General features: G+C 36.5%; 1 protein-coding gene across 6 annotated transcripts in view; it reads left to right on the forward strand.

Moving 5' to 3' along the window:
- Positions 1–25989, forward strand: part of LOC106670380 (cadherin-99C) — a 401762-nt gene that overhangs the window by 183220 nt on the left and 192553 nt on the right. The window contains exon 1 of one of the 6 annotated variants that reach the window (XM_014400660.2): positions 20576–20634. The exons of 3 other annotated variants lie outside the window; for them this stretch is intronic. The gene's annotated coding sequence lies outside the window, so the exon portion shown is untranslated. Of the gene's footprint in view, positions 1–20575; positions 20635–23092; positions 23191–25989 lie in introns of those variants that run through there. 2 more of the 6 variants (XM_024227131.1, XM_014400659.2) reach the window with 2 other exon arrangements.

Raw genomic sequence — 25989 nt, forward strand, 5'->3', positions numbered from 1 at the left:
CGTAGTAATAAATAAAGGCATATTATGGCACAACCAGCTGTCAGAGTTAGGTTGGCTGTACGGTGTAGGAGTAAGCAGGGAAGAACTGAAGTCCTCTAATACCACGGACCTGATAAAAAAAATGGGAGGAGAGCAAAAGGAAAGACCTGCTAACCCGCGCGAGAAACAGCTTACATCACAACTTGTACGCAAGACTGGATTTTCACTTAGGGTGGAACCACATGGAGTGCTCTGATATGACAGCCTATGGTCTCGAGGGCGAGGGGTGAATTACTTAGGTGAAATGCCAACCGTGGAGACAGGACCGCGCCATCATTTCCTTGTTATGTAACCTCAACGTCCCGGAGGACACTCTTCACTTCATGGGAGTGTGCCCCGTTCTGAGAGAGTTCCACCAAAGGTACTTTAGGAAACTGAAGCTGGATGTAGAAGAAGTCATTGCAATCCTCAACGGAAGGGATAACTGGAGGAAGCTTGTGGTGTCAACTCACGCCCTGCGGTACCGAAAATACCTGGTTGACCAATTCAATTTTTAAAATGAAAGGTCATTCTAAATATACAAAAATAGGGATTCATTCAAGATTCAAAAATTGATAAAGCAACTCGACGGCTAAGGCCATTGTCAATTTAGCTTTTTCTTTGGAAATGTAAAGTTAATGTAAATACTTTGTGTAAATAAAGCCTTTATTCATTCATTCAAATATTGCATTCTTGAAAAATTGGAAGCGAGTGTTCAAGTCTCTATTGTATGATAAACCTCTAACTTTTGGCGTTTAACTATGGCATCTTAACCATTGGCGTATGCACCTCTTCAGCAGACCAGACGATACTGAGTATGATAGAGCATAGTTACGTAGTGGTATTAGTTCGATTGATAAGGTTATATAGAAGCCGGCTTCTTTACGACCAGTGCACCGAGACCAGTATTGGTCTGGTGTGCATCTCCATTTTGTATCTAGAGCTCCTCGTCAAACTTGAAGCTTTTTACCAGACTCCCAAAGCTTTTTCAACGGCTCCCGTGTGTACGTACTTTCCTGTATCTTCTTCTTAACAACATCTGCATAGGCTTGTTTCTGCCACTCCTAGCAATACATATGCTTCCGGAGTTAGCAGCCCAACTATTATTCTAGTCCTAGCACGTCCCAGATTTAGTAATTCTGCCGTTAGTTTCTACGATGGCTCGTCGATAAACATCTTCTCATGCCTATCTCCCGGACACATTCCCATTGAGCGCAAGGCGATTAATCCATTGTCCGCGTTTTTGGCAGTTCGGTAAGCCACAAAAGAGTTCAGTGCCAATATGTGTCCTCATTAAACTTTCCCTGGCAAATTTATCGGCCTCTTCGTTGCCCCTCTGCCCTGTGTGCCCTGGCACACAGACAATTCACCCCCCCCCCAAATGACTGACTGCGCTCAAATGCAGTCCCAAACGACTCTGGACTGTACCCTCGATGCGGCAATTGCCTTCAATGCCTCCTGTCTATCAGAATAGATGGCTATTCTTCTATTGACAATTTCCAGCCGTTTTATCTTATTTGTTCAATAGCCACAATTTTTGCTTGAAAGACATTGGTACATTGTCCAAGGCTTATATGAATTCTAGTCCTTTATTTCCATATATGCCAGCTCCTGATTCATATTCGGTTTTGGAGCCTTCTATAAACCAGATATGGTCGGCATTACCTGGGGCTCCTTGGGTTGTCAAGTTTTTTTGACTAGAAATCTTGTCACAACTTAATTCAGGGGTGATAGCATCGGTAGGATTCTGCATAGTTCTGTCTAGCTGAAACTCCCCTCGAAGCTTTAGTTGCTCTTTGTTATATAAGTAGCCTACTGGAGCTTGTCCCCGCATTAAACTATGAATTAGGCTCTGGCCTCTTCCTAGATAAAATGTGTAGTGGTAGTACATTCAGAAGGACTTCCAGGGCAGCCGTGGGTGTTGTTCTCATTGCCCCAGTGATGCTCAGACATGGAGTTGTTAGTTAGTAATACTTAGTTAAGAATATTTACATCAAGAAGTACGGCGACGTAGTATAATATTTCAAAGCAAATACTAATAGTAGAAACTAATTAAACGACCGGCTAGTGCCCGCATTCCTAGCTAAACACCGGCCATTTCTCGATATAAATCCTCGATTGATATATTCTCAACTGTTACTCCCACCCAATAAGGAAAGGTTGAATGTATTTAAATATTTATGAACATAGTTCTACTGTTTATCAAACAACGCTTTTGTAAATACATTCTTTACTGTTTTTTTTAAATTAAATGTTTTTATTAAAACTGGTCTTATTAGACCAACCATTAATTTTACAATAACATTATAGAATAAATAAATGTTTACACTGTTATAAACCCATTGGTACAATAAGATTTACATTTCACTATTCACTATTCACTTATAACTACACAAATTCATATGACTTTGTTCTTTTTAATCTTCTGACCATGTTTCGGTTATGCAAGAGTTTTGTCGCTTCCACATTCTCGTGCTGGCTGAGGTGAGCCTGGTGTTTGGCGGCAAATCGTTGTATTTCCGCCGTGACTTCAGGGATCTTAAAATCCCCATGCAAGTCCTTATTCCTTATGTACCAAGGTGCATTGACCATGTTACGTATTTTATTTTGGAGTGTTTGTATGATTTTGATATTGCTGTGTTTGGGACAACCCCATAGTTGAATACCATATGTCCACATAGGCTTTATGACTTGTTTATATAATAATATTTTATTTTGTATAGCAAGATTGGAGCCACGTCCTATCAACCAGTATAGTTGTCTATACCTTAAACCTATTTCTGTCCTTTTTTTCTTCACGTGTTCTTTCCATCTCAGCTTGGCATCTAAGGTCATTCCCAGATATTTAGCTGTATTGCTGTATGGTATAGTAGTTCCATCGATTATGAGCGACGGAACATGGTCCACCTTTTTGTTTGTAAAGATTAGATGAACTGATTTATGCTGATTTAGCTTGATTTTCCATTTTTTTGTCCTTTCGTTTATCTTATTACATGCTTTTTGGAGGATTTTGGTTGAATGGGTGATAGTCGGTCCTAGTGATATCACCGCTGTGTCATCTGCAAACGTTGCAATTTTTACTCCATCTATTTTCGGAAAATCACTGGTGTATAACAAGTAAAGCAGTGGACCTAATATGCTACCTTGTTTTTTAATGGTAAAATAAATGAATACTTTTGCTTTGCTCTTGAAACCTGATGAACATCGATCAATCAAATGTGTGAAGTCCAATTTTCAACACTAAGCATACTTGCTTTTTGTCTCCATTATTTCTATCAAATACGACATTCTTAATTTAAAAGGCATTGTTTTATTTATTCATATTGGTTCATTGTCTTGATTCTAGATTTGACAAACTGAAGCTGCCGATTCAATCTTTTCAGAGCCGTTTCTAAAGGATTTAGGACATAAATTATAAACCTCCCTGCGAGTCAATTAAATCAGTTTTTAATTTAGAATAATACGAATTCGTTGACTACAGTTTGATATTTTTAAAACAAAAAGCCAAAGGGTTTTTGCCGGATCGGACTCATCCGAAACCCGGAATCCCCATGCATCTGCATATTCAATTATCTACCCGGATCGGAGAGCCGAGAATCCCCGAATTCAGCTCGACGATAGAAAAAATACTCTGGTGTGGAATAGATAATTTAAAAAAAAATTCACGCTCTTGTAACAAAATTATTCTTTTTCAGAGCGTTGGAAGCAACGTGATAAAGATCCGTAAGAAAATGCAAATGTAAGATAAAAAGTAAATATGGCCGTTTTGAAGTAAAAATGTAATTTTAAAAGGTACATGGAAATTCAGGTAATCTCCAATCAAATCTAAACAATATCGCATCCAGATGACTTGAGAATGATTTTTGAACAAAATTAGTTTACATTTATATTTATTGTTTATTGTTATACATGCAATGGCAAAGGCCTTCTGCAGTAATTAATACTTTTTTCTTGAGAACTGCGGGGTAATGAACCAGTATTTTCGTTTTATCGATCAATTGTTCCTGGTTATTCTTACAATCCATTAATTTAGAGACACTATAACCCATTATGGAGCAGCAAGGCACAGAATAGATATGTAGATGTACCGTTACTACGATTGATCTGGTCGGAAGACTAACCGCTTGCGGAGGTGGATGTCGCGCAATAAAAACGTCTTTAGACCGATATGGCCCAAAAAAGGAAAAACACAGGGGAAGAAGATCCACTGAATATGACTAAAAACCGAAATGCTTACTCATTCCTGTTCATTTTATCTAGTCTGACAGTTTTCTGTTTTTCGCTATCTTTAGTAGGTGTGTGTGTCGATTCACCCTTATTTATTCCTTACCCAGCAGCAAAGGTAGAGTTAAGCAGAAACAAATCCTGAAGGCCAAACCAGCGAGTTTAAGCAGACCCAAAGGAACAGGAAGGACCAAACGTTTAGGCTTTAAGCCATCTTAGAGATGGGTTAGTATTTCTTCCTTGAGTGATTATGTGGTCAATGGCCCATTTCTAATATTCCTATATATCCATGGATTTCGCCAGTTAACAAACCTGCAATCATATTAAAAATTTTCTGCTTTGTTACATCACGTCTGGTGTAAATTTACGAGAAACTATTTCTTTCTACAGTACCTTCTTTTATCTTGAGTTGTTTCAGCAAGTATCAACTCATAAGTAAACATTATTGAAAAACCTACCCTTGCTAGTTTGTCTGGGTTTGTGTGGCACGGAAAAATTAAGCAAGGCCAATACAACAAAGACGGCCAAATATTTTGGTTTTTCGCCATCTTAAGAAGTGAGTTTATCTTATACGAACGAATCCGTGGTCAATGGTCCTTTGTGAAACAACCTTGGCCCTGCCTGCTCTCCTCGTTGATAGATATGGAAATAGTTTTTGCTATCCGAAAGAGCATTTCCTCGCTGGCTTGGACTTTGCATCTTCAGTGCTGGGTCTGTACAGGAAATGCATCTGAGACCAAAACAGCGCTTTATTTAGAACACCAGTGTGTACTATGTCTGCGATTTCCTCTTGAGGTCTGCAGAATCACTCTCTCTCTCTCTCTCTCTCTCTCTCTCTCTCTCTCTCTCTCTCTCTCTCTGCCCCTGTATCTCTTTCTCTTTCTCTCTCTCTATCCCCCCTCACTCTATCCTCTCTATCTCTCTCTCTCTCTCTCTCTCTCTCTGCCCCTGTATCTCTTTCTCTTTCTCTCTCTCTATCCCCCCTCACTCTATCCTCTCTATCTCTCTCTCTATCCCCCCTCACTCTATCCTCTCTATCTATCTATCTATCTATCTATCTATCTATCTATCTATCTATCTCTCTCTCTCTCTCTCTCTCTCTCTCTTTCTCTCTCTTTCTCTCACTCACGCTCTCTCTTTCTTTCTCTCCCTTCTCTCTTTCTCTTTTGCCCCTTTCTCTCTTCGTTCTTACTTTATCTCGCTCCCCCTTCACTCCCTCTTAGGCATACTTGTCGCGCTATTCAGGGTTCAAATCCCGGCATAACCCACGAAATTTTTAATTGCTAATAAAATTTAGGTATAAAGTAGTTTGACAGACCATAACCCCCTACGGGTGGACTAGATTTATAAATTACATACTTTATTTAATTTTTGCCAGTAGATTTTTAAGAATCGATTACGACCTTTTTGCCACTACTAAGACACTGCTGTAAAAAAATTATCATTTTTGCATATACCAGATTGCTGTGCAATTTTATTTCCGTATTTTCCGGTATTGTCTCATTTTTAGAACTGGCAGAAAAAAAGTGTTGTTATTTTCCAGATTTTTCTCTAGAGTAAATTTTGCGATATTGCTGTCTTTGAGGCAGGACATATTTCAACATCCATTCTTCATCTTTTCCTTTTCGGTATCATCGATATGTCACTGCCGAAATTGGAAGGAATACATGTCAACTTCACGGGGTGTTTGTCGGGACAGTAAGTAATAAAATTCTCTGCTTAGCATTATCCCTGGACAAGATTCTTGTGACAAAGAAAAGACAAATAATAAAATTCTTCGAGGTACAACTGTCTTGGTTAAGTTATATGGAATGAGTGAGTACATGAACGCTTTTGGATCCAAGTTGACCTGTCCAGTGTTGTTTTCTTTTCCCAAGAGTTTTCAATTTTCTTTGGGTGATTTTGATGATAGTTTTCTGATAGCAAAATTAATTTGTTTGGACGAAATTGTGTTTTATAACACTTTCGGTCCAGCTGGAATGATCGCACCCTAAATTGTTTGACCGCACAAAACGGAGCTAGTTGCACAATTGGGCGAGCGGTCTATCATCGTCCTCAGTAACGTTCACCGCACTTTACACTTCATTATTCATCCAAGAGGAAAAGTGTGAACGGTAAAAGTCGGGGAAACCCTCCGGCCCTGAGCGGCTACGGTGATTTTCTTCCTCTGTTTTCAGCGGTGGGAAGGGAAACCGATTTCAGCCGAGACACCTTGACAAATCCGCCCGCTTTTTGAAAGTTTACGTTCGCACTCGGGACGTTTCGAATTTGATCGGAATGAAAAACAAAGAGAATTTTTGTGGTTTGAAAATCGATTGCGCTTCTTGTACAGCACATGTACGTATCTCACTGTAAGTAATTTTCTCATGTTTACGACACACCTGTGTCCTGGGAATTTGCGGAGGGAAACGCATACAGATCACAAGAAAAATATTTCTCTAATTAGCACAAAGGCTATTAGATTATTGCGTTCAAACTTCATTAATTTTCTTTCACAAACTTGCAAAATTAAGATTTTTAGAATTATATTTTTACTAATTAGTTGCCAGATGTCGAAATGTCCAATCGAGGAATTTTAATAAATCGAAACAAAAAACGGTTTTTCAAGATTTCTTACTTCTGGGCTACTAACAGACCGAAATTTTTTTGAATAAATAACGAATAATGATACATTTTTTGTGATTTGTCAGTATAAACAAGAATAATAAATTTTTCCTTAAGAATTAATATTTGGGTTTGGCCCAAATCTGAAACAAATTAAAATATTTTACGAACCCATTTATGTTTAGTGGTCTAATTAACCAAATTGCTTATTTGAATTAATTATTCTTTATAGGTAAGTTCTTGGTTGTAAATCTCTTATGGATCCCTCGATGTAGAAATAGGTTTAAAAAATTAATATAAACTTAAATGGCCTTTTAGAAAAATGTAACAATTTATTAAAATAGAAAGACAAATGAAAACCTTGCCAACAACATAGATTGGAAAAACTTAACAAAAATAAAATGACCTTTTAAAAGAAAATCGAGCTAGCTATATTGTGTCTATTCTAAATGTACAATAAAATAATAAAATAAACTGAGCCCAGTTTGTACATAAACGCATGAAAAAAAAGTAAGGAAACCTTTTTTTTGGGGAAGCAAATTTTGAAGGCTTTTCTTTTTGTGCTTCTTCTTTTTCGGCTTGCGTCCAATTTTTCTCTTCCGATCCGATCTACTGCTTCTCCTCCTTTTCTTCTCCCTTCACTCTTTGTTACACCTCCTACCGGCTGGCGGGTATTTTCAAATTTTATCGTTATATTCACTATTTTCGTGGTCCGCTTGACCAATTAATAACATTCAATTAAATCAGGTTTTAAGTTAAGATAAAAAAGTCAGTGTCACGAGCGAGATTCGAGCCCACGACCTTCGGTTTGATACACCGCTACTCTACCACTTGAGCTATCGTGACTTCGATCCCCTCGGGCACTAACTTCCCATCTCAACACCACCTTTTGCCCATTTTCCCAACTTTTTGCCATTTGTCAAATGTCGTGTAATCGGATTGGATTTTCGGCGACAAATGAAATGGCCACGGAGAGCTTTAGTGAAGTACTTCAATTTAATTCATTAAATTCACTATTTTTCGTAGTCCGCTTGACCAATTAATTAAGGTTTTAAGTTGAGATAAAAAATGGCAAAAAGGTGGTAGAGTGGAGGCGTATCAAGCCGAAGGTCGTGGGTTCGAATCCCGCTCGTGACACTGACTTTTTTATCTCAACTTAAAACCTTAATTTATCGTTATAGTTGAGATGAAAAAGATAGCGTTACGAGCGAGATTCGAACCCACGACCTTCGCTCAAACGCCGCTGCTCTCGCCACCTGAACTATCGTGACTCGATCCACTTCACCCGTGGCCACTTCATAAGTCGCTGCGAATCGAATCCTGATTACACGACATTAGAAAAATGGCAGAAAAAAAATAAAAAATGGAAAATTCGAGTTGTCGGTTTAGATGGGGAGTTGGTGTCTGAGTGGATCGAAGTCACGGTACTCAAGTGGTAGAGCAGTGGGGTATTGAACCGCATGTCATGGGTTCGAATCCCGTTCCTGACACTAACTTTTTCATTTCAACCAAAACTTTGCATAAAAAGAATATTTTAGTAACCTTCCTATAAATTTTATAAATAACTGAAGAGAGGAACACTCTCAATCGATTCTATAATAAAAGAAATAAAGAATAATTAAAAACAAGTTATCTATGTGTTTGAAGTAACCAATACAAGCCTTTCGTGTTAATAAGTTAGTAAAAACAACGGTCGGAAAAAAGAGAAATAATTTAAAGATTTTTAACTATTGAACAATCAATAATATCAGTCTATTTTCAACGAGCACTGGATCTGGACATAGTGCAGAGCCAAAACCCGTTTGAATAACAACAAAATCAGCGAGTTTAGGCGGTACCGGCACTTGTTGGTTTTCAAAACCAGACCAACACCCACCCTCGACCAGCCAATTTATTATCACTTTCAATTTGCGTGTTTAGTCAGTATTTTTATGCATAATATCAGCCAGAATATAAAATCAATATTTCTTGTCTGCCTTTCCTGTTTTGGACCGATTCAGCGCTTCGTAATTTTCCGTGGTAGGTCTGTTTGTTAATTTGTTATTCATGTCCTTTTTTTAATCCGCAAAAGTCTATTTCAAATAATTGTGTGACAAATTTAATGCTCAGACCTTCCCAGACCACAAGAGAGGTCTCCATCTCTGCTATCACTGTTTGTAGCGTATCAATTTAATTTTAATTTCCATCAATTTTTTCAACATTTCAGCAAAGATTGCATTGTTCTTTGAGTTCATTTTAAATTTTGGTTGGTATATTTATGCAGCTCGTTAGAAGAGAAGATTTTTTATAAATTTGAAAACGTTATCGTTTTTCATTGTAAAAAACCTAAATATAATTTTTAAGGTTTTGTTAGATTTTTATAAATGCTTCCTTGACATTGCAAAAGGACGTGCATATTAAAAAAAATTAAAAGTATAGATGTATATAAAATTAAACGTAAAGTAAGTTGTCATATTTTTTACTGCATAACGAGTTAAATAGGATGATCCTTTTTTATTTATATGGTAAAGATTTTTAAATTATTGCACATGGAATAGCTTTAAGATGAATGACATTGGCCGTAATCGCCTTGGGACGTTCGCCTTCACAGACGGCATAAGTAATTCGACAAACACCTGTGAAACGGGTTTGTTTGCAAATGCCGATTCATAAACATGACACGGATTGACACAAACGCAAAAATGGATTATAAGGATGGCCAGTGAGCGTGCAGTGTGCTCTCGGGGTCGAGTCGAGCCCCGGGGCCGTGAGATGCTCCATCACGAGTCGGATCGTGGGCGAAATCTATAGCGAGCTCTCACTTGCAGAAAGGTCAGAATGTTGCATCTTTCATCTGAAGGAAGTCCGCTCCTTCATCTCTACCCCAGCCGTCGATTCCATCTCTCCGTCACGTTTATTTTAATTAATAGACGTTTGTCGCGATTAACTGACGTTGAACTGTTAATGTTTTTATGGCAATTATTCAATGACATTTCTTCGGGTCTTCGAATTAAGACAAACATCCTCTCACTGTCTCTCTCATCTCTCTCTCTCTCTCTCACTCTCTCTCTCTCTCTCTCTCTCTCTCTCTCTCTATGTCTCTCTCTCTCCCTCCTTCCATCATCTCTCTCTCTCTCTCTCTCCTTCNTTCTCTCTCTCTCTCACACACACACACCCACACATATTGTCTTTCTCTTCTTCTTTCTTCCCTCTTTCTCGCTCTACCTCTTTCTCCGTCCTTCTTTCTTCTCTCTCTCCTTTCACTCCTTCCCTCTTTTCTCTCTCTCTCTCTCACACACACACGTTCTCTTTATCTTCTTCTTTCTTCTCTCGTTTTCGCTCTTTTTTTGTTTCCGTCCTTCATTACGGTCTTTTTATCCTCGATGCTTTCAACTGTACATCTGCTGTGCTGGTCTGTCCAAGAAAGAACATCTGACAGTCAAAACATTGCTGAAATTGCAACAAAAGTCTGTTCGAAACCTGATATTTCCTCTTGAGGTGTGCAGAACCTTCAAGAGTACGTTTCTGTTGATTTTGGTCTTTGTATCCTCCCTGATTTAAACTGTACATCTTTAATGACGGGTCTGTCCATAAAATGGGTCTTACCGACCAAAACCTGCTCAAATTGATGCGCAACTGTACGAAGCCCAATTTCCTCTTGAGGTGTGTAGAACCTGTAGTCCTTTCCGACCAGTTTGATCTTTTTACCTTCGCTGCTTCGCACTATACATATTCAGTATTGGATCGGTTCAAAAATGCGTCTGAATGACCAAATTGGAACGCAAGTGTAGCTTTCCACCGTAAGATTTCTTCTTGAAGTCTGCTGGGCGATGAACCTTAGCTTGGTCGATTCCAATCTTCTTTTCTTCAGCATAGCCTTCCTGTTTTGATCTGCCAGCCGCGTTTCGGTTTTTACTCAACATTAATTTTTCAAGGTTATTGACCGAAACAGATACGATTGGAAGTCCAAATGACCCGAAACAACCAAAGTACATGCTCATCATCTTGCTGATGAAGAAATCTTATTTACTGATTTTTAATGCAAATCATTCTGCCATTCCACCAACTATTGGGCTACTATAAATCTGTTTAATTATACGTTAGAAAATTTTTTTTTTAATTTTCGCTATTGAATTTATATACTAACAGTACATCTAAATGTAAAAACACTCATGCATGAAAAATTCCTACTTTTGAATCATTAACGTTTTCTCTCATGGACTCAAACCGTTCTTTTCCAAGTGGGACATAGAAAAGTGGACAAAATAATTTTTCTGAATGTCGCATGTTGAATCAAAATGCTTGTTTTATAATTTGCCAAACGTAATTGTTGGTTACTACGACGTTCCCAAGCCGTGAGAACGAGCACGTTGCTAAGATGCCCCCGTTTCTTTTGATTAATTATCATAATGGACGTTCATTTTCAATTTCGATTGAGGCACACAAACAAAAAGAGTTAAAGGAGTCATTTTTGTAGTCTGGCCGGGTTGTCCTAAAACCGGATTCGACTCGGGAACGATCAAATGGTGGACTTTCGGAATAAAATCGAATGCCGGAACTGGAGAAAACTTGATCTCCCTGCACCATCAAAAAAGAGGGTCCTCCAATTTATAAGGGTGCAATAAAAAATAAAAAGTTTTCTCCTGTCTTTCCTTTTGCGAGGGAAAGTATTCCACTGCCCGAAAATATTTTTGGCTCTATCCGAATACACTGAAATCTTTCTTACACAAACAGGTCACAAATATACAAAATATTCCCGCTGCCAATTCTGATTTGTCAAAATTTTGAAAAACTCACGCAAAAATAACTCTAACTCGTAAATCAACTCTTTGACAATAACTAAAAATAAAATTAAAAAATACGGCAATTGTCTTGTATTTAACAAAACTGATCCGTACCAATCAAAACATGAAAAACAGGCAATCAGTTAATTAATTGATTCTGTTCTATATTCCTTTATAAAATATATTCTATAACAATTTATACATATTATGATAATTTATATTTATATATATTATAATTGATTAATGTGGATAGATGTAGATTTCATCATGAGTTGAATAAGCAGTAAGATCTCTTTCATCACAAGTGAATGGAGATTTGCTGGTATCATGAGAAAATATTTCTTCGTGTGAAGTTAATATAACTGAAATATTTAATATGAAAGGCTATATTAAAAACATGATTTTATGCTGCTTACTGGACAGGTTTCACGCCTGCAGTAATATTTACAAGGGAGGCCATGAGAGCAATTATTATTAATGAATTTTGTTCATTCGGCCAGAGGTAAAATGAACCCGGTGACAATATGCAAAATGGAAAAATATTATCCGTCGCGAATAAATTTCATCGGGTTGTATCGGCGTCGTCATCCGTTTCCCCTTTTACGATGTCAATCCCATCCGGAAGTTTCCTGGAGGGGGCAGAGTGAACTTGTTCGATTTCATGAAATATAAACCATTTGTCCACTCGGCTTTATATCTTTGACCTTTTATTATTCTTCCCGCCTTCACAACCGGCAGTAACTTTTCTTCGCCAATTTTCACATCGCTTTATTTAACCAGCCTTGGATATATAAAAAAAGGTCTACTTTCAGTCGGGCGGTTTCCATAAACACCATGGGAGGATCCGGAAATATACTATATCAAAATTTTAAAGACCTGGTATGGTAGTTATCTTGTTAAGGTTCAATGAGTCAAGATCAATTAAAACGTTAAAAAGTTACATACGTTTGGTAGGAAACTAGATGCACCACCTTAATGGAAAGCAAATCTATTGAACTGATTAAAAAAAAATTACTTATCTTGGATCACAAAAATACGTTAAAAGCACATTCAATATGAAAAAAAGCATTTGTTTATAAAATTTGACGATTTATGTTGTTCAATGAAAAGTCAAAAATGTATTGTTTGTTGTATTTGTGCCTACGTTGTATTTTTTTAAATGCGTACAAACTGTATAATTACCTTCAAAGAAAAAAAATAAACTGATGATTTTTTGAAGTTGCTTTTTGTATTATATCAAATCAAACGGAAAAACATTTTTTCTAAATCAAGTTTCGACTTTAGGTCATAATTTAAGTTCCCAGGTTTTTATAGTTAATTACAAAATTTCAAGAAACAATCTAATTTGTGAACTTGTAGATTGTCCTTTTTCGATCATTTCGTCTGCCTGCCCAGCTGTTTTGATGTTTTCACGACCTTATCAAAGGAATTACACAGATCCACCATTGTAAATTGCGAAAGCCGAAACTCGTTTGACCGTCCAAAACAAATAGATAAACCAAAAATCCCTCTTAGGGTGATTAACCTGTAGTTTGATTTTTTTTTTTTGGTATTTCAGTCCTCGCTGTTTTGGTCTTTTCTCGATCTAATTGATAGATTCAAACTAAACATACACATTCACCACTACTGTCGATGGCAAGAAACCGAAACGGTCAGTCTGTCAAAAATAGGTAGGCAAAAAATAAATTTTTCTTCTCGTTTTGGGAGTGATGAATCAGTATTTTGTCCGTTTCCGATTATTTTGGTCTGCTTTCTCGCTGGTTTGATCCATTCACAAATTTATAAATGGAGCCAAATAAACATACACCTCTACTGTAGATGACAAGAAACCTAAACCGTCATTCTGTCCAAAATTGATAGGCAAACAACAATTCCTTTTAGGAGTCAACGGAGGTATGAACCTGTAGATAATCCTTTTCGATCATATTCATCTGCCTGTTCTTTCTTTGTTGGTTTTTTTCACTAGAAATTGAAACCTGAAACGCACTTTACAGTCCAAGACAAAATGGGCAAACTAAAATTTCTTATTGGGTCTTTCGGGGTGGCGTTTCCTTGGTCTGTGGTCGTTTCCAACGTTTGGGTTTTCTTGGTTTGCCAGACGTGTTTTTGCTTTTCGTAATCATCATTGATTCTGGATTTTAGACAAAAAAAATCTAATATAGTAAACGACCAAACAACAGATTCATCACTACGTCAACATTTTTTACTACTTTCTGTGAAGATTACAAAAATTATTTTTGATAATTTGTGTGATTATTTGGCCTTTATTAATTATACGTTAAACTTTTCAGTAACGGCCGACGATTGAAATATAAAACAATTTACATAAATTATTTATTTATGCAATAGCAAAAATATGTATTACAGACAATATATTGTAATCTAGCAACAGTACGTGAGAAAAAAGGATATTGCTTAAATATACAAATATTGCATGACTTGGTGTATTTTCTACGATACTAATTAGTGTTAAAAAAATAATTCTTTATAAAATCTTCAATTTTGTTTATATAATTTTTTGCTCAATTGATTACTCGCAAGGAATATAATTTGCAAGTTCAATTGTCAATTGTCCGCCAATACTTAATATTTTCGCGTTTCGCCATCTTCAGTGATGTATTTGTGTCACTCCATTGACGATTCACCCTTCTTATAACCCAGTTTAACTGTTACTACTATATTCTCCCTGACTCCTCAAAAGGTTATAAAGTTATAATGAAAGTCTTTTCGAGGAAACAAGTTTTAGTTTAAAATTTATTTATTTCGACTCCTTAATAATATTCTGAGTTGTAAAATATTATAATTTAACGTGCCCATAACGGGTGGATTGTGGTAAATTTGATTTGAAGATAAAATAACAGCTGCGTTGGCTTGAAAACGGTATCGCAAAGTTTGATTTAATAAACGCAGGCATTAAAAGGCTTCTAACGGACAATTTAAATGCAGCTTAGTAAGCCATTACGGCGGACAGTAAGTAAACGAGTCACTAGTTTGAAATAGAGGACATTCCAATCAGGACTTTACAGACCTAGGTACTGAAAAACTTATTGGCTCATTTTGCACAAGCGAAGGCAACTTTCACCGGGTTAAGTAAATAAAAGTTGACTAGTTGGTTTTTTTCGTCGAAACCGTTTGCCAGGGGAGAAGCCGATATGACACAGAACGCGATCGCGTTTCGAAAGTAGTAAATTGCTCAATTTCAAATTTCAATTTCCGCTTTTTGTCCCCAATCTGTTCGCCAGCCCATGCCCAAGGACAGACGGCTAGATTAGAATTTTGCATGGGCTGATTCACCAGGATAATGGTCGGAAGTCTCGGCAATTCTTGCAGGGCAGCCGACATTCCTTGGGATCGGTTCGACTCCTTATTAAATGCTCCAGAACAGAAAACGTTAGGTTAACCCGATTTTTTTGCTTCCTTTGCATCTCAGATTATTCAACAACTTTGCGAATTACAACTAAGCAATAATTGTGTAAAAAAAAAGTGTAGGAACAATGTATGTTGATGGATAATATTATATACACATAATGTTTACTTGGTTATCATATAAAAAATAAAATATTTTTAATTTTACATCTTCGCCTAGCTTTGAGAATTTAATTGTACCTTCTTCAGGGCTTTACAGAAGGATATATTATACATTTTTAATTTTGGCCAATTTAACATCAATATATGTAAGAACATGACACACATTTTTGTACTTACTGATTTTTAGTCAGAAATAAATAAACTCGAATTGTTTTATTTTCATGCTTACACTGAAAGTTTTTCTCACTTTTTTCACCTTTTCAACTATGAAATGACTAGACAAGTTTCATATAATATCACAGTCAGTAGAAATAAAAATACAATTAAAACCAGCAATGACTAGAGTGAGTTTTTTCTCAGGTACGGTTTATATCCTGTACAGGGTGGGAGCTTTTAACCTGATAAAAACATGTTGTTTTTAAATGTATCTTTATTTCTACTGTCTGTGATATTATATGAAACTTGTCGAGTCATTTCATAGTTGAAAAGGTGAAAAAAGTGAGAAAACTTTCAGTGTAAGCATAAATAAACAATTCGTTTATTTATTTCTGACTAAAAATCAGTAAGTACAAAAATGTGTGACATGTTCTTACATATGTGTGGTGTTTAGATACCGTTAGCGAATGATTATTTATAGATCGTGTGATGCGGTCAGGTGTGACGTGGGTTTTAGAAAAACATTTTCTTTGTCGTGCCAACGTTTCGATCTTTATTGAGATCATCTTCAGCGCTCAATGTGTTTGCTTTCTGTGTAAATGTGTCATTCTTGGGTGTCGTGTTGAGAGTGTCCTGACAACATCTCACGCTCTCCAAATAATCATTGGCTAACGGTCACTAAACGCCACACATTTCTATACGAGAAGAACGAAGAACATGGGATTCTATGAACAGATTTCAACTACATATGGACACCAAGTAAAGAGTATTCTGAAACATATCTACGCAATTATATATATATATATATATTGATGTTAAATTAGCCAAAATTAAAAATATATAATATATCCTTTTGTAGAGCGCTGAAGAAGGTACAATAAAGTTCCGAAAGCTAGGCGAAGATTTAAAATTAAAAATATTTTATTTGGCCACTTCCCTGATAACCAGTAAACATTATCTGCATAAGCGGGTTGATAAATCTACAAAACGTTATATCCAAAGACACTCCCCATCTGAGGGAGACAAATTTTATCAACCTACAACACATTGCACAAATATCAAATGAATTAAAACGATTGTTGGAAAAAAATAGCGACAATGTAAAATTAGTATATTCATTTAAAAACAAGGAAGGAAAAAAAATCTACAAAAATTGAAATTTAAAGAATGTTTGCAAAAACAATCTAATGTTGTATATTGTATAAAATGTACTAAATGTCCCATTGTTTATCTTGGTCAAACCAGGCAGTTTGTGTAACTCAGAGCGTGTTAGGCAACATCAATATGATACTTAAGATAATAGGCCAGGAACTGTGTTATCAAAGCATTAATATAGTACAAATCATAACTTTGATTTGATCAAACTCTAATTTATTACTGCAGAGCGCAACACAGGTCGTAGGGTAGGTTCTAAGAGAAATTATGTACATTCGTAAAGACAGTACGGCTTGTAATTTAAAAAAGGACTTAAACGCTCTATCTATCAATAATTGTAATGTAATTATAGTGGGATTTTGGGACAAGACAAGATTAATGTTTATGCACGAGATTTGAGATTTTAAAAAAGTCACGAATGGTATTCGAACAAATGATCTTCCGAATAGTACCTTGGAACAGTACAGTACCGCATCGCACTTTCGAAGACCGTGAGTTCGAATGCCATCCGTGACATTGACATTTTTATTTATAATTTAACTTCGAGGAGGATTGCTGGTAACAGTTCGGGAGAAAAATAGTTGTCTGGGGTTTGAAGGTTAGTGTGGAATTTTTTCAGACAAAAAAACATGACATTCAGACCGTTATGGATGGTGTGGTTAGACACATAGAGCGGGACGGTACGATGAATGTAAGCATTAATGATCGTGATTCTGCGGATTTTGGTACATTTGGTTGAACCCCATAGTTCTGATCCGTATGTCCATGTTGATTTCAGTATCGAGTTGTATATTAGTATGTTGTTGTCAAGGGAGTTTTGATCTTTTGTCTAGTAGTCTTTTAAAGTAATCGGAATCGTCGGTAAAGTTCTATCCTTTTGCGTCATAAATGGGGATTTCAGGTGAGTCGCTTGTCTAGATACAGCCATAGCTAGATGACATTTTCAATGGGAAGCGAGGTGAGTTTAAACTGCAGTGAAAGTAGAGCGATGTGACGGAGGATGGTCCGGGATTTTGTGGTGTTTAGTTTTTCGTCAATTTTTGATCCATTATTCAATGGAATTTTTTTTTAAATAAACTTATTTATTAAAACTGATCTTATTAGACCAACCATTATTTTTAGAATAATATTGTAGAATAAATAAATGTTTACATTCTTAATTCACTACTTTCGTGGTCCGCTTGACCAATTAATACATGACAATTAATTAAGGTTTTTAGTTGAGATGAAAAAAAGTTAATGGCACGAGAGGGTCGAGGTCACGATCGCTCAGGTGGTAGAGCAGCGGCGTATCTAGCCGAAGGTCGTGGGTTCGAATCCCTCTCTGCCATTAACTTTTTTTCATCTCAACTAAAAACCTTAATAAATTGTCATGTATTACTTGGTCAAGCGGACCACGAAAGTAGTGAATTAATGATTTAAATATGAAGTACACTTCACTAAAGCTCTCCGTCGCCATTTCAATTGTCGTCGAGAATCCAAACCGATTACACGACATTTGAAAAATGGCAAAAGGAGAGAAAACTCATAAGGCGGGGTTGAAATAGGAAGTTGATGTCCGAGTGGATCGAGGTCACGATAGCTCAAGTGGTAGAGCAGCGGCGTATCTAGCCGAAGACCGTGCGTTCGAATCCCGCTCGTGCCATTAACTTTTTTTCATCTCAACTAAAAACCTTAATTATTTGTCGTTTACATTCTTATTAACCCATTGGTACAATAAGATTTACATTTCACTATTCACTATTCACTTTTAACTACACAAGTTCATATGGTTTTGTTCTTTTTAATCTTCTGACCATGTTTCGGTTATGTAAGAGTTTGGTCGCTTCCACATTCTCGTGCTGGCTGAGGAGACCCTGGTGTTTGGAGGCAAATCTATGTATTTCCGCCGTGACTTCAGGGATCTTAGAATCCCCATGTAAGTCCTTATTCCTTATGTACCAATGTGCATTTACCATGTTACGTAAGATTTTATTTTGGAGTGTTTGTATGATTTTGATATTGCTGTTTGATACAACCCTATAGTTGAATACCATATGTCTACGTAGGCTTTATGACTTGTTTATACAATAATATTTTATTTTGTATAGCAAGATTGGAGCCACGTCCTATCAACCAGTACAGTTGTCTATACCTAAAACCTATTTCTTTCCTTTTTTCTTCACGTGTTCTTTCCATCTCAGCTTGGCATCTAAGCTGATTCCCAGATATTTAGCTGTATCGCTGTATGGTATAGTAGTTCCATCGATTGTGAGCGACGGAACATGGTCCACCTTTTTGTTTGTAAAAATTAGATGAACTGATTTATGTTGATTTAGCTTGATTTTCCATTTTTTTGTCCATTCGTTTATCTTATTACATACATTTTGGAGGATTTTGGTTGAGTGGGTGATAGTCGGTCCTAGTGATATCACCGCTCTGTTCTGCAAACGTTGCAATTTTTACTCCATCTATTTTCGGAAAATCACTGGTGTATAACAAGTAAAGCAGTGGACCTAATATGCTACCTTGTGGCACACCTGCATTTATACATTCTAATTTTGAATATTGATCTTCTTGTTTGACTCTAAACAGTCTGTCAGTTAGGTAGGAACTGATAATATACTGCTTTGGTAGTTCAATGGAATGTTGAGTGTCCGGAGAGTACCGGTAAGGTATGATGGGGTCGGAGTTAGAGGATAGAATGACATTGGATAGTGGTGTTGGGATGGAAAGGGATATCAGTACATTAGAGGGCCGAGGACGCTACCCAGAGGGAGTCCCGCGTGCACGATGTACAAAGGAGAGTGTACGGATCCGACTCATACTCTAAAGGACCTGTCGGCCAGGTAGGATTTAAGGGTGTGTAGAGAGTAGGATACCCTTGAGTTTCCGAAGCAAACCCAGGTGCAAGACTCAAATCACGTGTTCCGAAATTAGTGCGAATAATCTATTCACAATTATAAAAGCTTTAGTTACAATAATTATATTAACATTTAAATATAAAATTGTATAGAAACAGATAAATTCATAGCTATTAGAAGGCGATATATTATTAGAAAGGTCGAACAAATAATTGAATATTGTCTTTTAATATAAAATTCTAATGTTTAAGGCTAATCAGTGATCATTAACCATGGATAATTTAAAATTTAATAATAATAAACCGACTACTAAAGATGGCGAGAAGTCGAAACGCGTCTAACAGTCCAAAACAGCGAGAGCGGAAATTATCGTAAACGGCTAAACTACGGGTCCATTAACTCATCCAATATTTTACCGAGTTTGTGTGTTTGCATTCGTTGAAGGAATCTTTTATCAGGGATTGTCAAAGCGGTGTAGTATTTCATGACCGTTGTAAATCGTTTTTGAAACAATGCTGACAGTTCAATCGATTTTGGCCGAGTTACAGAGGCTTTTAGGGCCATCGGCAGCCGACAATTTTCCCATCTCCTTTTCATTGTTCCCGTCCGGCGGAGTTTCAACTTGGATTCGAGGTGAAAAGCAGCAGATAAGAAATCCCAGATTACGCAGGGAGTCGGAACAGCTTTAGGCTTATCTGTATTTTGACATTTTGACTTCTGCTTTTTTTAGGGCTTATTTATTTATTATTTCAACTCCAGCGTCAAAAGTTAGGAATATTCAAAAGAGATTAACTGGATTACACTTTTTTATACTCATTTATATTAAGTAGCAAAATTTCTCTGGGTAATCAGGCGTGAAGCCAAAACGCGCATGATTGTCTAGTCAATCGGAAAGATTTTCAAGGTATGGTAAGGGTTATTAGTAGTGTGAGGTTAATTAGCGAAGATAGCCAAACCAAAATGATCGAAAACTTCAAAAGCACAGGCTCATAAATAGACTCTGAGTTATTTTCTTCCCATCCAATATAGAATTTTTTCTAAAAATAAAGTCCAGGGCACCTTAATGAAAGTAATATTTCAATCAAAATCAAAACTTGATTTGGAAAAATTTATAATGTTGTTTTAATTGGGCGTATGCTTGGATAATAAAAGGAAATTGATGATTGTTCAGTGTAAAAAGCATCCAATCATTTGGCATTTTTGCCTTTGGTTTTAATCGCATGTTGAATAAATGGAAACTGATCATTGACTGGTTCCTATATTCTCGATGTTTTGAAGTTTCAGTCCCGCTCGGCCCGCTTCACGCCATCTTCGGTTGATTGGCAGTTTCTTTCCACAAGTCAGTAAGTGAAACGTAAAGTAACAAGTAACAATTTTCCGGACACTGTTGTCTGAATTGAGCCTAAATACAGACAGTGGAGATTTTAAGCAGAGCTTTTGGTTGGGATGTCAACTCTCTAATTTCGCGAAAAGTAAGAGAACGTTGTTCGCCCTAAAAAGTGGCAAGAGTGGTATTTTTAGGAACTCAGAAAAAGGTTGATCTTGAAGAGTCAAAGAAAAACCAGGCTGAAGAAAGATCGTAAGAAAATGGAAAAGGAAAAGTTGAAAAAAAGCAAATGTAAGATAAAGAGAAAAAGAAACGGTCAAAGTCTCAAAGGGGAAAACGAATAAAATTGATGTTAACAGTAACATTGCTGCTGCTGCTGATGATGATAGGAATTGCCTAAGCAAACTGTGTACAACAACACCTACTGCAAATTTTAGTAGTAGACTTTTACTATTATTTTATTTATTATATTTTATTTTACTATTGAACCCAGGTTTGATTCCAATTTTGTTCTACTGTTAGCTAGTTTTCCTTAGGTTTAACCAATATTTTGTACAATAACGTACTATATTTCATCTGTTTTTTTTTTAAATTTACTCATCTCAAAATGTGTTCATTACTAGGATGTCGGGAATTTTTGGGTGCCTGCAACTTGTCCAAAAAAAGATCTTCGCAAAAATATTTTAAACCTAGAAAATGAATGTTTTTGTATGTAGGAATTTTCTGTAATTTTACAAACTGCTGTACTTTCTGAGCAAAGGGGTAAAAAAATTGTAACGTACATAAAAGTTGGTGGTAGAAAGGAAAATTTCCTTAGATGCGTCTGTACTCCTGAACTCTTTACAAGTGGTCGGTGTCGATCAGTTCCACGTGTATTCACATCTTTGTATGCTAACAAACACAACCAATACTTTGAGAATAAAAATTACTCCAAGGTTGATTTCGTATTTTTTGAGATATGACTTTAATGTACGTAGCCAAATCGAGCAAGTTATTGTGATCAGTGTTGATCAATTTTACCATCCATGATGTCTGGTTGCTTCACATCGTTTTGGTCTGTTTATGCAAGCAGAGTGAGTATAGACATATAAACTGATTGGAAATAACCAAATTACAAGTTTCATATGTGTTCATCTACTCAAAAATCCAAAAACACCACAAATATTACGCTTGGATGTATTTTTTAAAGATTTATTTTAAATTAATTAATATTTTTATGTAAGGTTTTGGTTGAAATGAAAACGCTAGTGTCACCAGCGGGATTCGAACCCACGACCAATCTCCTCCCATCACCCCTAACTACCCATCTCAACCTACTACCTTTCGAATTTTCCCTCCTTTTTTGCCATTTTTCAACTGTCGTGAAATCAGGATTCGATTCTCGGCGACATATGAAATGGCCGCAGAGATCTTTAGTGAAGATACACTTCGTTTTATTTATTAAATTTCATTAAATTAAATATTTAGTGGTCTGATTTACCAAATTACTTATTTCAATTAATTACTCTTCTTATGTAAGGTTTTGGTTGAAGATTTGGTGTCCGAGTGGATCGAAGTCACGATAGCTCAAGTGGTTAGAGCAACGGCGTATTGAGCCGAAGGTCGTGTGTTCGAATCCCGCTCGTGCCATTGACTTTTTTATCTCAACCAAAACCTTACATAAAAAGAGTAATTAATTGAAAGATGTAATTTGGTCAATCATAATGGATTTATTTTAAAGCTGGATACTTTTTTTTTCTCATTTGTGGACATGAAAGGAAAATTTACAGCTGAAACGCAAAATATTTTAGTAATTATGGATTTATATGATTAATTCTTAAATAGTACAGTATAACGGAGCGTCGTTTTCAATCATCCTCGTCTGCTAATTCTTATTGTTTTAGTGTGTCTGATGATTTTTGGTTTCTCGCCATCTTCAAGCATGCGTTTCTATGTTTATTATATAGACTATACGTGCAGATTGTGAACTGTATGATTTAAACAAATAATTAATTATTTTTAAAACAAACCTAGCACTGAAGTCGTTTCTGTCGGAAGTCGTTCTTCACCCAGCAGACTACGCGATAAAATGGCTAAATGTTACAATAAAAAGAAGCATAATTGATTGGATGTACGATTTTGAATTTGGTGCTTTTTGACCTTAAATTATCCAAAGTGTAAGGCAGTTCTTTTTGAATTATGTTCAGAATTGTGGGTTTGATGTGATAAGGTACAATTAAGTCTAGAATGGTGCAATTAAATTTATACCAAGCTAAGTAAATGGTTTGAAAATCGATATAATATCAAGGCTTTACGATTTGAAAGTTTGATCGCCGAATCTGAGTCGAGAAAATGTTGAAGGTTAGTTATTAATCTTCTTTTTTTGATATTTTTTTCAATCATCCCCTGTCTCCCACCCTGTGGGCCAACTGCCTCGCACCTGACCTTTCTCCGCTACCTGTTCTTCCAAAAGGCCGGTGTTCAGTACGGGGCGAGGAGTCGGCAAGTGAAAATGAAATTTGTGGTATGTGAAAGGTGGGATACTTCTGTGACCTTTGAATTTTGGATGAACGGAAAACGGATTAGCGAACAGGTAAAGGCGTTGAAGGTCAGTGTTTTAGCTAGGTTTAGATACGATGGAGGATAATTGTTTTCTACGGTCCTTTTCAAATCGGTGTCCGTAGTCCGATCAATTGGCCGTTCCCGCCACCGTACAGATATCGTAAAGCCCTTTTGTCCCCGGTTCGACAATGGTCCACGAGAATAGGGACGCAGCTCCTCAAACCAAATTCTTCCATTCAGCCGGGGCCGGAGAAACTTAATTTCGTGTGAAAGGCCCCCATTGTTCGAAAGTTGCGTACGTTCGTGTTGCCTCGTTTGGTAAACACGAGTGTTATGAAATTCCCCCCGTCCGAGAGCTCAGGAATTTATTTTTGCGAAAGGGGGAAATTGTCTCATACCGCAGTTATAGAAAGTTGACGATCACAGAAAATGATGAACCCATTCTAAAAACACGATGCAAATGAGAAAAACGAGGTGGTGTAGATTTGCTAAGGAAATCGATCAAAATGCTCATAAACAGCGTTGTATTTGCGTACCATATCAAAATTCTTTAGAAAAACTATATTATTCTTCAATTCAGTTTCAGAGGAAGGTGTTCTTTTTTTAAGGTAAGAACAAAAAAAAGGTCTTGTTCGCTAGTCTAAGCCTTGATAGATTGTGAACGTCAACGCCTATGCTGACGTTTTTAGCCTTTCAGCGTGCCGGTACATCGTCATCTTCAGTGAAGGTTTCTATGTTTAATATTATCAATAATCTTTATTCACACACACATCTGCACAGAAAAGAAACACTTTGAGCCCTGAAGATGTTCTCAATAAAGATTGAAATGTTGGCACGATAAAGAAAATGTTTTTCTACGTCACACCAGACCGCATCTCACGATCTCCAAATAATCATTAATTAACGGTCACTAAATACCACACGTTTAATATAATACTGATTTAAAACCGTAGAATCTGTAGTCTTATATGCAAGTGCAAATATCGTAAAATTTATAGTAAACGCGCTTTTGGTCTTTTGCGGACCAAAATGTTCGGAAAGAACCAACATACAAGTTCATCACTTCACAGATTTCAGGAGGGAATCTTGAAACGATATTAATCAAAAAGCTGAAGACGAAGATAAGTAAAAAATCATAGTTTGTTTTGATATTCGTTGGGGGTGAGGTTTTGGGACTTTTATACATTTGTTTTTACTATTAATTAAGGGTTTTAGTTGAGATGAAAAAAAGTAGCGGAGTATCTAGCCGAAGGTCGTGGGTTCGAATCCCTCTCGTGCCATTAACTTTTTTTCATCTCAACTAAAAACCTTAATTAATTGTAATTATTTAATTGGTCAAGCGGGCCACGAAATTAGTGAGTATAATTTGTTTTTACTTTGGTTGAAATAAATTTACGATTTCTTGCAATAAAAACAGTCTGTTAAAAATTGAGATAAGACGAAATCCATAAAAATGCAGTTTTGTAAATCAAAATGAATAGACCAGGACGAAATTACAGATTCATCACCCCGTTGACCACGAGAGGAAATGTATAGGACTTCAAAAAAGGAAAGAGCAAAAACGAAGATGAGCAAACAATCACATTTTATTGGATATTTGTTATTTGATTATTTGTTGTTTCGTTGTGTTGGTGTTTTTGGTTATTTGTTTTATATTGATGAATCTGTAGTTTCGTCGTTTCCTATCATCCCGTCAACCTATCTTGCTGTTTTAATGTTTATAATCCATTTTTAATATTTTAATTGATCTAAAATTACAATTTATTGCATTAAACACGTACTTCTGAATATGTGGATGTAAACGTGTCTGGACAACTCAAAAACAGCGGGGATAAACTGATCAAAATGTTCAGAAATGACTACAGATTGATTACTCGAATGACCTGAAAAATATAGATTCACCCATCGACAACTAGAAGATATTCCTACGTTTTTCTTCCTTTTCTTCTCGTGGCAATTTTTTTTTTTTTTTAATTATTCAGTATAACTCAGGCCCAGTTCAACTTGAAAATTTCAAATATAACCCTGTACATCCTGCCACATCGTTTTAAAGGATTTTTTACTTTTTTGGAGAAAAATTGTACAGGGTAACTCAGGACCAGTTTAGCTAAAACTTCAACTTTCAAATATGATCCTATACATTCTTACACATCGTTTTAAAAGAAGCTTAAGGCAAAAAGTTTGGAAAACAAACCAGTCTTTTGGTTTGTTATTTATTAATCACATTTCTTGTTCGAACTACTTGCCTTGCAAAGATTTGCTCTTTTAAACCACTGTTCACCGGTGCTCAAGGCGATAGAGTCAGGGGAGGTGAATTGACAAGCATTTTCTATCCTTTGACTCAGCTCTAGCTCTTCAACTGAGTTGCTGAGTTATGATTGGCGTGGACACTATTTTTTAAATAGCTCCACAGAAAATGTCAAGTGGAGTTAAATCGGCTGACCGAAGAGGAAACAGATTGGGCCATGTGGTCCTATCCACCTCCTGGATGGGACGGCTCAAGTAACGTCTCACCTGCAAAGAATTCTGTGCGGGACATCCTTCAAGCTCGAGAACCATTCGTTGTTGTTTTTGCAGAGGAACATCATCCAACAAAAGGCAAAACCTCCCTAAAAAAAATTGAGGAATTGTGCATCATATAAATTATTTTCGTAGAAATGAGGCCAAAAATTTATTTCCACACCAAACGATGATACTGTGAACAACCTGATGATGACAAGAGTTCAAAATTCTCGGATTTTCCTCTGCCCGCGATCAAAAATTTCATTAGAGGTGAACTTGGATTCATCAGTCCATAGAACGTGTATACCATTTGTATCCGCCTCCGAAA

Source organism: Cimex lectularius, unplaced genomic scaffold (assembly GCF_000648675.2).
Source record: "Cimex lectularius strain Harlan isolate CLEC.00 unplaced genomic scaffold, Clec_2.1 scaffold69, whole genome shotgun sequence".
NCBI lineage: Eukaryota > Metazoa > Arthropoda > Insecta > Hemiptera > Cimicidae > Cimex > Cimex lectularius.